The following is a 12,798-nucleotide window of genomic DNA, read 5'->3' as shown; positions in this document are numbered from 1 at the left end:
GGGTTAAACATTGCACAATCTTTTTGTGCAGCGTTTTTTTTTACTGGTTGGCTTGAACCTGCAAATCGTCTCTTAAGAATGCAGCCGCGTTGGGGCGCTTGCGTGGTTTAGACGGTTGAGCGGCCGACTTCAGCTCGGTCATGATCTCACGGTTGTCGAGTTCGAGCCCCGCGTCGGGCTCTGTGCTGACAGCTGGGAGCCTGGAGCCTGCTTCGGATTCTGTGTCTCCCTCTCTCTCTGCCCCTAACCCACTCGCATTCTGTCTCTCTCTCAAAAATAAATAAACATTAAAAAAAAAAAAAAAAGAATGCAGCCGCATAGGGGCGCCTGGGTGGCTCAGTCGGGTAAGCTCACAACTTGGTTTCGACTCAGGTCATGATCTTGTGGTTTCATAAGTTTGAGCCCTGCGACGGGCTCTGCGCTGACAGTGCTGTGGAGCCTGCTTGGGCTTCTCTCACTGACCCTCCCCCACTCGCGGTGTCTCTGTTTCTCTCAAAATAAATAAGTAAACTTAAAAAAAATTAACAAACAACAAAATAATTCAGTAGCATTCACACACACACACAAAAAAAAAAAAAAAGAAAGAAAAGAAAAGAAAAGAAAAGAAAAAAGAAAAGAAAAGAAAAGAAAAGAAAGAAAAAATGCAGCAGCAACTAGGGACGCCTGGCTGGCTCAGTGGTTGGTGCATGCAACTCTTGATCTCGGGGTCGTGAGTTCAAACCCCGTGTTGGGTGTAGAGAGGACTTAAAAGTAAAATCTTTAAAAAAAATGCAACAGCAACTCGTGCCCACCCCACCTGAGCAGGGTTCAATTACCTCCATTTCCCATGAAAGTGCATCATTGTGACTAGCCCTGAATGGGCCCTTGTACTCATGGAATTTCCGCAAAGTTCTGTCTTAGGCAAATTAGAATTTGCGTAGAGGGTTAAGTAGGGGAGATGGTGCAAGATGCAAAGGCAACAAATACAAGCTCTCACGGCTTAAGACAGTGGTTTGGTTATTACTAGGTGATATCTTAGGGCTGCGTAGATTCTTTTTAGTAGAAGCACATGAAAAATATAGATTCAGTGTCTAAGTAGCTATTTACATAAGTTTAATGTAGATGTGCATAGTTATGGGCAGGGTCCTTTCGAACAACTGAGAGAATACTGGTATAACATTGACTGAACAATCTTCTCTTTTTATTTTATTTTTATTTATTTATTTATTTATTTATTTTTTCAACGTTTATTTTATTTTTGGGACAGAGAGAGACAGAGCATGAACGGGGGAGGGGCAGAGAGAGAGGGAGACACAGAATTGGAAACAGGCTCCAGGCTCTGAGCCATCATCAGCCCAGAGCCCAACGTGGGGCTCGAACTCCCAGACCGCGAGATCGTGACCTGGCTGAAGTCGGACGCTTTAACCGACTGCGCCACCCAGGCGCCCCCAATCTTCTCTTTTTAAATGTTGACAATAGGGGCGCCTGGGTGACTCAGTCGGTTAAGCATCAGCTCAGAGCCTGGAGCCTGCTTCAGATTCTGTGTCTCCCTCGCTCTCTGCCCTTCCCCTGTTTGCACTCTGTCTCTCTCTCTCAAAAATAAATAAACATAAAAAAAAAACCTTTAAAAATGTTTACAGTAAAAACAATTCTAAATTAAAAAAAAAATCTGAATACACTCACTGTCCTGAGCCAGTTTTGAGAACTGCAAGGGTGTATTTCATCATGGAGCATCTCAGTTTGACTCTAGATACATGTACCTAATGCTGGCTCTCAGCTTTAATTTCAGTTGTTTAATGGAGAAAAAAAAAGATGCTTTCAGAGACTCAAATGGACCTGTGGCCCAGAACACTGAAACACAGCCAGTGGGGCGCCTGGGTGGCTCGGTCAGTTAAAAGTCTGACTCTTTATTTTGGCTCAGATCATGATCTTGTGATTCATGAGATCGAGCCCCACACGTGGGGCTCCGTGCTGACAGTGCAGAGCATTCTTGGGATTCTCTCTCCTTCTCTCTCTGCCCCTCCCCTGCTTACACTCTCTCTTTTTCTTTCCCTCTCTTTCAAAATAAATAAATAAACTTAAAAAAAAAAAACCCACAGGGGTGCCTGGGTGGCTCAGTCGGTTGAGCGTCCGACTTCGGCTCAGGTCATGATCTCATGGTTTGTGGGTTCGAGCCCCATATTGGGCTCTGTGCTGACAGCTCGGAGCCTGGAGCCCGCTTCAGATTCTGGGTCCTCCTCTCTCTCTGCCCCTCCCCTGCTTGCGCTCTCTCTCTCTCAAAATAAATACATATTAAAAAAAAAACCCACAGCCAGAAATTTCAGGCTGTTTCATGACTCCATATCTCTTCTCTAAGTTTCCGGGGACACAGTATCTTCGTGGTCGGGATAGCTTGCTTTCTGCTTGTGATGGACAAGCAGGAAGCTACTCTACTTCCTGTAATAACAACTCCAAAACTTCCTTTTGGGGAATCCACCCCAATCCCTGCAGAGGCTGGCTCTATTTCTGGATTCGGGGGTGAGATTTGTGACCAAGACAATCAGAGGGTCCCATCCCCCAGCCACTGATTGATTTAGAGATGGGCACAAGATCTAAGTAGGGTCAGTCGGGTCTACTGAGGCTCGGGTCTTGGACTTCTATTTGTGCTGCTGGGGTAGTGAAATCTCTTTCCTCCTGGACTTCTTATTGGAGTTGATGTGTAATTGCAGTTGGTTGAGAGCAGTATGAATATACAGCTATCAATGAATCCACGGCAGCAGGAGGTAGCATATTACCACTGGAGGGGAAAGAAGACAGGTTCTAATGACATCACGTGACCCCTCACAAACAGCTTTGATGATTGTCCCTGGTCTTTCGGTTGGGTGAGCCAATAAATTGCCTGAAGAGCGTTGACTGATATGTAACTAAATGGCTCCTTTTTGTTTTTTTTTTTTAATTTTTTTTTTCAACTTTTATTTATTTTTGGGACAGAGAGAGAGAGAGAGAGAGAGAGAGAGCATGAACGGGGGAGGGGCAGAGAGAGAGGGAGACACAGAATCGGAAGCAGGCTCCAGGCTCTGAGCCATCAGCCCAGAGCCTGACGCGGGGCTCGAACTCACGGACCGCAAGATTGTGACCTGGCTGAAGTCGGACGCTTAACCGACTGCGCCACCCAGGCGCCCCAAATGGCTCCTTTTTGTATGGAAGCCTGGAATTGACTTTGAAATACATCAAGAAAGGACAGATGTCTCGTTAACAGCACTTTCTAATGTTCACCCTCTTAGGAAAAGGAAGATGCAGGAGCTTAAAATAGAATTCTTACTTATCAAAATACATGCATGAATTCTGGAAATGTGGCTTCAGGGCTGTTAAAATCTGTGATTAAGTCAATCAGTATTGCACACCTCGGGACCCCTGGCTGGCTCAGTCTCAATGGAGTGTGGGACTCTTGATCCGGGGTCTGGAGTTTGAGCGTGGAGCCTACTTAAAGAAATATTGTAGGGGCGCCTGGGTGGCGCAGTCGGTTAAGCGTCCGACTTCAGCCAGGTCACGATCTTGCAGTCCGTGAGTTCGAGCCCCGCGTCAGGCTCTGGGCTGATGGCTCAGAGCCTGGAGTCTGTTTCCGATTCTGTGTGTCTCTCTCTCTTGGCCCCTCCCCTGTTCATGCTCTGTCTCTCTCTGTCCCAAAAATAAATAAAAAAAAAACGTTGAAAAAAATTAAAAAAAAAAAAAGAAATATTGTATGCCTACTCTGTCTGTGCCAGGTGCCCACTCCAGCAAGGTTGGGGCAGCTCGGTAGTGGGAAATAATGCAGACCCTAAATGTTTTTATTTGCTCAGTTGGCACGCCTCACTCAATGGGAATATCAGCACTGCCTTGAAGAAATGAACAATTCTCATCCTCCATCAGCTTCGAGTTCAAATTATTCTGATGTTCTGTCGCATCACTAAAAATAATCACCTGATTTACCATGGGAGGCAGGGGTGGCTTGATGGGTGTGTGATTTGTGCAGTCACACAGGTCCCTATACTCAGAAGAACTCTCTGCTTGGTTTAATATTCTATGGTAGCTGTCTTGAAATTCTTAATAATTTTGGAACAAGTGACCTCATATTTTTATTTTGCACTGGGTCCCGCGAATTATGTATCTTGTACCGACTGCGGTCCATTAAGTTGAATCTCAGATTCCTTAAATCCCACCACCAACCCCCCCCCCCGCCATTTTTTGATTTGCAGAAGCAGCTGAATGCATTCTTCATCAGCTTTATGCCACCAGCCTGCATTTCTGCCATCTGATTCCATGAAGACGAATGCATTTCTGTATTATGTTTCATAGCCTCAGGACACACAGCGTGATGATTAAAGGCACGAACATGGAGAAATGTCACATCTGCTTCTTTCATCCTGTTATCTGACTGAGAAATGATGCTGTGGGAGAGGCGCATGAATAACTACTGGAACATTCTCTTCTGGTCTGCATTGCTCTAGTGAACCCAGCTTTTTCACATTCATGACAAATTAAAAAAGTTATTTACTAGCGAAAGAGCCCAAATACAGGTGCTAAAATTAGGCCCAACGTTTTCCGCTAAAAATATCAAGGCGGATGCACTTTGTTCACAGTTCATGAGTTGGATCCTTCTTAGAGGGGCCCTTTGTCTAAGTAAAAATGGCTCCAAGGACGGGACCAGGGAGAGGTTGAATGCCGCCAGGAGGGGGAAATTTCTTACTATCTGTACGATACACGGGAGGGACTCAGCAGACATCTTTTCCTCCTTCCCGGCAGCCATGACATCTTCAAATTAAAGAAGGTTTGGCGGGGCAGGGGGCGCCTGGGTGGCTCATTTGGTCCGACTGGCGTCCGACTTCACCTCAGGTCATGATCTCGCGGTTTGTGAGTTCAAGCCCTGAGTCGGGCTCTGTGCTGACAGCTCAGAGCCTGGAGCCTGCTTCGGATTCTGTGTCTCCCTCTCTCTCTGCCCCTCCCATGCTCCTGCTCTGTGTCTCTCTGTCTCTCAATAATAAATAAACATTAAAAAAAAATTTTTTTTAAGAAGGTTTAGGGGATAGTGATCAAAGGCAGCTACCCAGGAGGCAGAGGGAAAGCATGCTAAGTGCCTCGGGAGAGCTTCAAACTCCCTCTGACTTGAAAGGAAGAGATACTCTTGGACGAGAAAAAACGTAAGTGGTTAGTCCATTCCCAGTCTCCATTTCATAGCAGACTCATTTCCCCAAAGTTTTCTTATGAAACATTTCAAACACAAAGTGGAAAGAATACCCTTTCCCCACCACCTAGATTCTACTCTTAACAATGTGCCATACTTGCCTCATCACATGTCTGTCCATCTGTCCATCTTCCCATCCAGCCATCCACCCATCTTATTTTCATGATATATTTCTCTCTTTTTTTTTATTAGGAATTTGGTGTTTTTAAATTGTGGTAAAAAAACACATAAAATTTACCATCTTAACCATTTCTTTCTTTTATATGCTTATTTATTTATTAATTTAATTTTGAGAGAGAGAGAGAGAGAGAGAGAGAGAGAGAACTATTGGGGGAGGGGCAGAGAGAGAGGGAAACACAGAATCCAAAGCAGGCTCCAGGCTCTGAGCTGTCAGCACAGAACCTGATGCGGGGCTTGAACCCATGAATGGTGAGATCATGACCTGAGCCCAAGTCGGATGCTCAACCGACTGAGCCATCTAGGCAGCAACCCCCCTCCACTGCCCCCGGTCTTAACCATTTCCAAATGTAGCATTTAGTGGTTTTAAGAATGCATACATTGTGGTGCAACTAATCTTCAGAACCTTTTCAATTTATACAACTAAAATTATACCCGTTCAATCTCAGCTCTCCATTTTCCTGTTCCCCAGTCCCTGGCAAAAGCCACTCTTATTGTTTTCCTGAATTGGGGTATTCTTGGTAGTTCAGTTCAGTGGAATCACACAGTATTTGTCTTTTCTGCAACTGACTTTTTTTTTCATACAGCACAGCATCCTCCAGGTTCATCCATGTTGTAACATCACTCAGAATTTCCTTCCTTTTTAGGGCTGAGTAATATTCCATCGGACAATTATGCCACATTTTGTTTTCCCATTCGTCTGTTAGTGGACGTATGGGTTGGTTCCACCTTTTGGCTATTGTGAATAGTGCTGCTGTGAAAATTGGTGTGCAAATGTCTCTTCAAGATCTTGCTTTCAATTTTTTCCAACTTTATTGAGGAATAATTGGCAAATATAATTGTATATATTTAAAGTGTATTAAGGTACTATTTCTATTTCACCTATCCATCATTCTTTCTAGAAGTTTCTTTTTTACTAACAGAACCCCAAATTTTAAAGACTCATTGCCTCTGGGAATAAAGATAACATTTTCTAGCTTCCCTTAAAGATGGTGTGGCCATGAGACTAAGTTCTGGCCACTGGTATGTAAGCAGAAGTGTTGTGTGGGACTTTTGGGAAAGTTGCCTAAGGACGAGGATCCTTTTGTCCTCACCCATTCCTTCTGTTCTCTGAAACAAAAGCATGATGGCTGGAGGCCCAGCACCCACTTTGTGCCATGAGGTGACCTTGAGTATGGAGGCTATTCACTAGGGATGGTGAAGCAGCAAATTAGCAATCTGGGTTGATGATGACATAGTGGGCCTGTCAAACCAACTCCTGAACTACTTCAAAAAAATTTTTTTTAAATTTTTTAATGTTTATTTATTTTTGAGAGAGAGATAGACAGGCAGACTGTGAGTGCGGGAGGGGCAGAGACAGAAGTAGACACAGAATCCGAAGCAGGCTCCGGGCCCCTTGCTGTCAGCACAGAGCCCGACATGGGGCTGGAACTCAAGATCTGCGAGATCATGACCTGAGCCAAAGTTAGACACTTAACCGACTAGGCCACCCAGGTGCCCCTCGCCTGAATTACTTTCTACAAAAGTCTTTTGCGTGAGAGGAATAAACTAAAAAAAAAAATTAAAAAATAATAAAAAAAATTTTTTTAAAGTTTATTTATTTTTGAGAGAGAGAGAGAGAGCACAAGTGAGGGAAGGACAGAGAGAGAGAGGGAGACACAAAATCTGAAGCAGGTTCCAGGTTCCGAGCTGTCAGCACAGAGCTTGATGTGGGGCTCAAACCCACGAACCTTGAGATCATGACCTGAGCCAAAGTCAGATGCTTAACTGAATTAACCACCCAGGATCCCCAAGAGGAATAAACTTCTATATTGCTTAAACCCTTTTGGGTTTTTCTATTATATGAAGCTGGATTTATATGAAGCTGGATTTAATAATAATTTCTATTATATGAAGCTGGATTTAAATTACTTAATATAAGTAATTTAAGTAAATAAAGAAGGTTTCCCACCTTCTGTTTCTATCTACCGTTTTTACAGCCCCCAAGTTTTCAGACACAACTCTGTAATAAATTCCACGTCTTTACAATCTAAAGCTCAAAACATTATTTTAATTTTTATGTTTTATAATTTCCAAGACTTTGGTGTATGAACTTTGTGGTAGTAATTATTGTTGCTTCTGGGTCCATGGTAGGTTTTTCTTTCTTTGTCCCCTTGCGGCTGGATGGAACCATGGGACTAATTCTTCTTCTTTTTTTTTAATCTTTATTTATTTTTTTTGAGAGAGAGACAGAGCATGAGCAGGGGAGGAGCAGAGAGAGAGAGAGAGAGAGAGAGAGAGAGAGAGAGATGGAGACAGAATCTGAAGCAGGCTCCAGGCCCTGAGCTGTCAGCACAGAGCCCCGACGCGGGGCTCGGACTCACAAACCCTGAGATCATGACCTGAGCCGAAGTCGGCCGCTTAACCGACTGAGCCACCCAGGCGCCCCACCATGGGACTAATTCTGACCAATGAACTGTAAGAAGTGGCTGCTGTCACTTGAGAACTGGAGCATATAACTGCCAGTGTGAGGGCCTGCAGGGTTTCTTTTCCTTCCGGAACGGTGGCTGGGAATATTAGCAGCCAGCCTGGGTCCTGGGGACAACGAGGAGCAGAGCACCCCATTGACATGTGATGGTCAGGTAGCATGAGCAAGAAAGAAGTTTTTTTTCTTTAAGACCATTGAGATTTCCTGCTTGCTCTAACCGCAGCAGTAAGCACCCTAGCCCAGCTGTCCTCAGATGTGGTCAGTGGACTCCTAGGGGCCTCCAGAACCGCTTAAGGTGGTCCTCAGGGGGTGGCCAAACTATTTTCCTATCGACACAAAGGCAATTGGTTTTTTTATTTTTATTCTATTTTTTTTGTATTTGTATTTGTATTTATATTTATATTTATTTTTTTATTTTTATTTTTATTTTATTTTTATTTTTATTTATTTTATTTTATTTTTATTTTTATTTTTATTTTTATTTTATTTATTCGCCGTGTTGGCATTTGCACGCCTGGTTCACAAGCAGTCGTGGGTAAAACTGTTGGCCCCCTAGCATGAACCAAGGTGGTGGCCCCCCGAGCTGTTCTTCCTCACCTTGGATTTACAGTAAAATAAAACGAGCAAACAATACACCCAAAGGAACAGCAACCACCACCACAACAAAAACCTAGCTGTACTTAAGAATGTCCTTAATGACAATCAGAATTTTGATCAAATTTCATCCCATGAGGCCTAGAGGCACCAAGGGCAGGCTGCTCCCACACGTGCCATTTTGGTACCCTGATTGTTTGAAATTAAAGTTACGTGATAATGGGGCCCCTGGGTGGAGCGTCCGACTTCGGCTCAGGTCATGATCTCGCCGCTTGTGAGTTCGAGCCCCGCGTAGGGCTCTGTGCTGACGGCTCAGAGCCTGGAGCCTCTTCAGATTCTGGGTCTTTCTCTCTCTCTCTCTGCCCCTCCCCCGCTCACACTCTGTCTCTCAAAAATAAATAAACATTAAAAAAAAAGTTACGTGATAATAAAAGTTACACAGCGCAGGGACGCTCAGGCTGTTCTCTGTCCCCTTGAAAGCAGGAAACCAGTCTTTCCCTGTGAAAGGTACCATCCCTGTACTAGAAAGTTAAAAGACATCTTCATCCTCAGAGGCAGGGACTTCAAAGGAGAGAAAGCTTAGCAGCACATTTTATTTTTTCAAATTTACTACCCCAGCCTACACTCTGCTTAGAATTCTCTACGAATTAAAGCTCCCAAACACCTGTTTTCTATATCCTGTCAATTCGTCACAGATTTATTGCCCAAAATGTATAAAAAGTGCCTGCCTTGGTCATTTCTTTAGGGCTCACTCTTGGGCTTCTGTGCACATCTAACAGAATCTCGGTTTTTTTTTTTCCTCCTGTTCACTTGTCTTCTGTAAATTTAATTCTGGGTTGGCTGGAAGACCTTGGAGGATAGAGGAAGAATTTTTTTCTTCCGTACAGAACACATTCTTTTTCATCTTCTGTATGATGAAGCGGGAAGTACATCTAAAGCAGTTTGGAAGTATAATGGCGTCTCAAGGAAAAAAACACTTGTGCCGCTGAATTGTGAGCCACTCTTCGTGAAACACCATTTTAATTTGGATGAATGACTTATAGGCAAATCCTGGTTATCCAGACTTTGGTATGGTATTAACAAGAATGTGCGTCATTGTGATTTATAAGAACTACAGGGGCGCCTGGGTGGCTCAGTCGGTTAAACGTCCGACTTCAGCTCAGGTCGCGATCTCGCCGTCCGTGAGTTCGAGCCCCGCGTCGGGCTCTAGGCTGATGGCTCAGAGCCTGGTGCCTGCTTCCGATTCTGTGTCTCCCTCTCTCTCTGCCCCTCCCCCGTTCATGTTCTGTCTCTCTCTGTCTCAAAAATAAATAAAATGTTAAAAAAATTAAAAAAAAAAAAAAAAGAACTACATATTTGGTCTTTGCCTGTAGATCCGGGCTCACAGCTTCCCAAACCCTTGGAATTTCCTAAGGGTGGAGAGTGATAAAGGTGTCTTTTCTTATGTTAATGAGGCGACTTTTGGATTCTACCCAAGGGCCAAGGGTCGGGGCTGGTTGCCAAGGGAACCCACCCAGCAATTAAGGGGTTGGGATTTCCAAATCCCCCCACCTCCCATCCTAGGGTTAGGGGAGAGGGGCTGGAGGTTAAATCAGCCATTGGTCAATGACTTAGTCAATCAGGACTATGTAATAAAGCCTCCATAAGACCCAAGGGGACAGCTTTTTGGTCTTTTTTGGGGAAAGCTTTCACATGCCATTGAGTTGGACCCCGTACTCCAGGAGGACAGAAGCTCCCTTGTTTGGAACCTTGGCCTATGTGTCCCTTCATGTGGCAGTTTCCACATTAAGTGAGTGTTCCCCTGAGTTCTGTGAGAGACTCTTGCAAACTAATCAGACCTAAAGAGGAGGTTGTTGGGACCTCCAACCTGTACCTTGTCAGTCAGAAGCAAGGGGAATAGCCTGGGGTTGGCGCCAGGCATTGAGGCGGGGGTGGGGGACAGGCTTGTAGGACGGAACCCTTAGCCTGTGGAATCTGCTATCTCTGGAGAGACAGTGTCAGAGTGAAGTTGAATTTTTCGATTCTAGGCTGGTGTCTGAGCGTTGTTTGACGTTGTGTGTATGGGAAACACCCCTACCCCCCATATTGGAATTGGGTCCAGGAACCCTAAGAGAAAATGATGTTTTGCTATTGTATAATGAAATATGTAAAAATGTGAAAGATTTGGTAACTCAGTGAACCAGTATTTTCCAAATGACCGATGCATGAAGTGACCAAATCATGCATGGGTAACAGATCCATTTGAAGAAAACAATAGACCCGGGCGCCTGGGTGGCTCAGTCGGTTGAGCGTCTGACTTCAACTCAGGTCACGATCTCGCAGTCCGTGAGTTGGAGCCCCGTGTCGGGCTCTGTGCTGACAGCTCGGAGCCTGGAGCCTGTTTCCGATTCTGTGTCTTCCTCTCTCTCTGCCCCTCCCCTGTTCATGCTCTGTCTCTCTCTGTCTCAAAAATAAATAAACATTAAAAAAAAAGTTAAAAATAGAACTACCCTATGATCCAGTAATTACACTACTGGGTATTTATCCAAAAAATACAAAAACGCGAATTCAATAGACAAATTATGGAAACAGCTTAAGTGTCTCTCAATAGATGAATAAACAAGATGTGATATATATGCACACACATATATGTATATTGGTATCATCTTCAGAATGTGACCTATAATGTCTATCTCCTGCTATCTAATTATTATTCATATTTATATACATACACACAATGGAATACTATTCAGCCGCAAAAAAGAACGAAATCTTGCCATTTTCAATGACATGGATGGAACTAGAGAGTATAATTCTAAGTGAAAGAAGTCAGAGAGAGACAAATACCATATGATCTCACTCATATATGGAATTTAAGAAATAAAGCAAAACAAACGAACAAAGAAAAAAAAAAGCGAGGGAGAAAGACAAACCAAGAAACAGACTCTAACTATAGAGAACGATGGGGTGGTTACCAGAGGGGAGAGGCGGGTGGGGAGGGATGGGTAAAATAGGTGATGGGGATTAGGGGGTCACTTGTGATGAGCGCTGGGTGATGATATATGGAATTGATGACTCATTATATTGTACACCTGAAACTATTATTACACTGTATGTTGTTATATCTACTCAATTTTAGTAAATTTTAGTCCACATAATTTTATAGTATAACCTGGGTGTAGAGACATAGATATAGATATAGATATACAGATATAGATATATAGATATAGATATAGATATATAGATATAGATATAGATATAAATATAGATATAGACATACGTAGGCTCCACACTGGAGTGATCAAGACCTGAGCCGAGATCAAGAGTCCGAGGCTCTACCAACTGAGCCACCCAGGTGCCCCAGTATTTTTATATTTGAACCAAGTAGTAATTCATTATTCATGCCAGCCAGGGAAAACTGCTTCTGAAGGCCTCACCTGATTTGGTCAGACCTATATGGATAACCTCTGTATATTAAGGCCCACTTTGATTTGAGACTTCTATTATATCTGCACAATCCCTTCATAGCTGGACTTTGATCGGTGTTTGATTGAATTAGCAGGGGACAGGAATCTGGGGGTGGGAGTAATGTTAGAATTTTGCCTATCACGAAACCCCAGTTTATATGACATTATAGGTAATGGAAAGAGAGCTCATGCTTTATAGAAAGGCAAAGGAAATTAAAATGTTATCGGCAGTTTTGCTTTCGTGTGAAAAGCAAATTAAAAAAACAGAATAAAACGTGCCATCTCTATTTTCAAAAGTTTTGACGTTCTCTAACCAATGCATCGTTATAAAAGAATCGAAGCACGTCTATATTCATTTTCTCAAAGCAATGATAACTGTCAATTGTGCTTTTTGCTAATTGGTAAAATTAAGTACTGAAATTCCAGGGGCACCTGGGTAGCTCAGTCGTTGAACCTGGACTTGGGCTCAGGTCACGATCTGGCTGCTGGTCAGTTCCAGCCCCACATTGGGCTCGATGCTGTCAGCCTGTCAGCGCAGAGGCTGCTTCAGATCCTCTGTTCTCTCTCTGCCTCTCCCCCACTTGCGCTCGCTCCCAAGTAAATATTAAAAAAAAAAAAAATTCCAAAACTGAGTGCTACAGACTGAATATTTGTGTCCCTCCAAGATTCACAGGTGTTAGTTCCCAAACTGGGGAATTTGAGGTGGGGGGGGGGGGCGTAGATCTGGAACCGCCCGGAACCCAGAGGGCAGGGAGAGACCCAAGAAGGGGGCAGATCCGCCCCCAGATGGGTGGCTGGTTCAATGAGCGAGGGAACTTACCTACGAGAGGCTTGTCTCGAGAGCCTTAATGGGTTCCGCAAAGGCTCCATTTCTGACGGTCTCATCAACACAGCGCTCTCTCAAGGCTGTGTCCTTGAAAATGGCTCCGGCTGTG

At 43.9% G+C, this 12,798-nt stretch overlaps 1 long non-coding RNA gene across 1 annotated transcript in view; it reads right to left on the bottom strand.

Moving 5' to 3' along the window:
• LOC123384336 overlaps positions 1-12,798 on the bottom strand; it is a 23,938-nt gene extending 11,140 nt beyond the window's left edge. The window contains exon 1 of the long non-coding RNA XR_006595265.1: positions 12,684-12,798. This is a non-coding gene — a long non-coding RNA (uncharacterized LOC123384336). The remainder of the gene's footprint in view (positions 1-12,683) is intronic.

This window comes from Felis catus, chromosome A3, assembly GCF_018350175.1.
Source record: "Felis catus isolate Fca126 chromosome A3, F.catus_Fca126_mat1.0, whole genome shotgun sequence".
Taxonomy (NCBI): Eukaryota; Metazoa; Chordata; class Mammalia; order Carnivora; family Felidae; genus Felis; species Felis catus.
The sequence above is the reverse complement of the archived record's forward strand: the minus strand, read 5'-3'. Positions and strand labels throughout refer to the sequence as shown.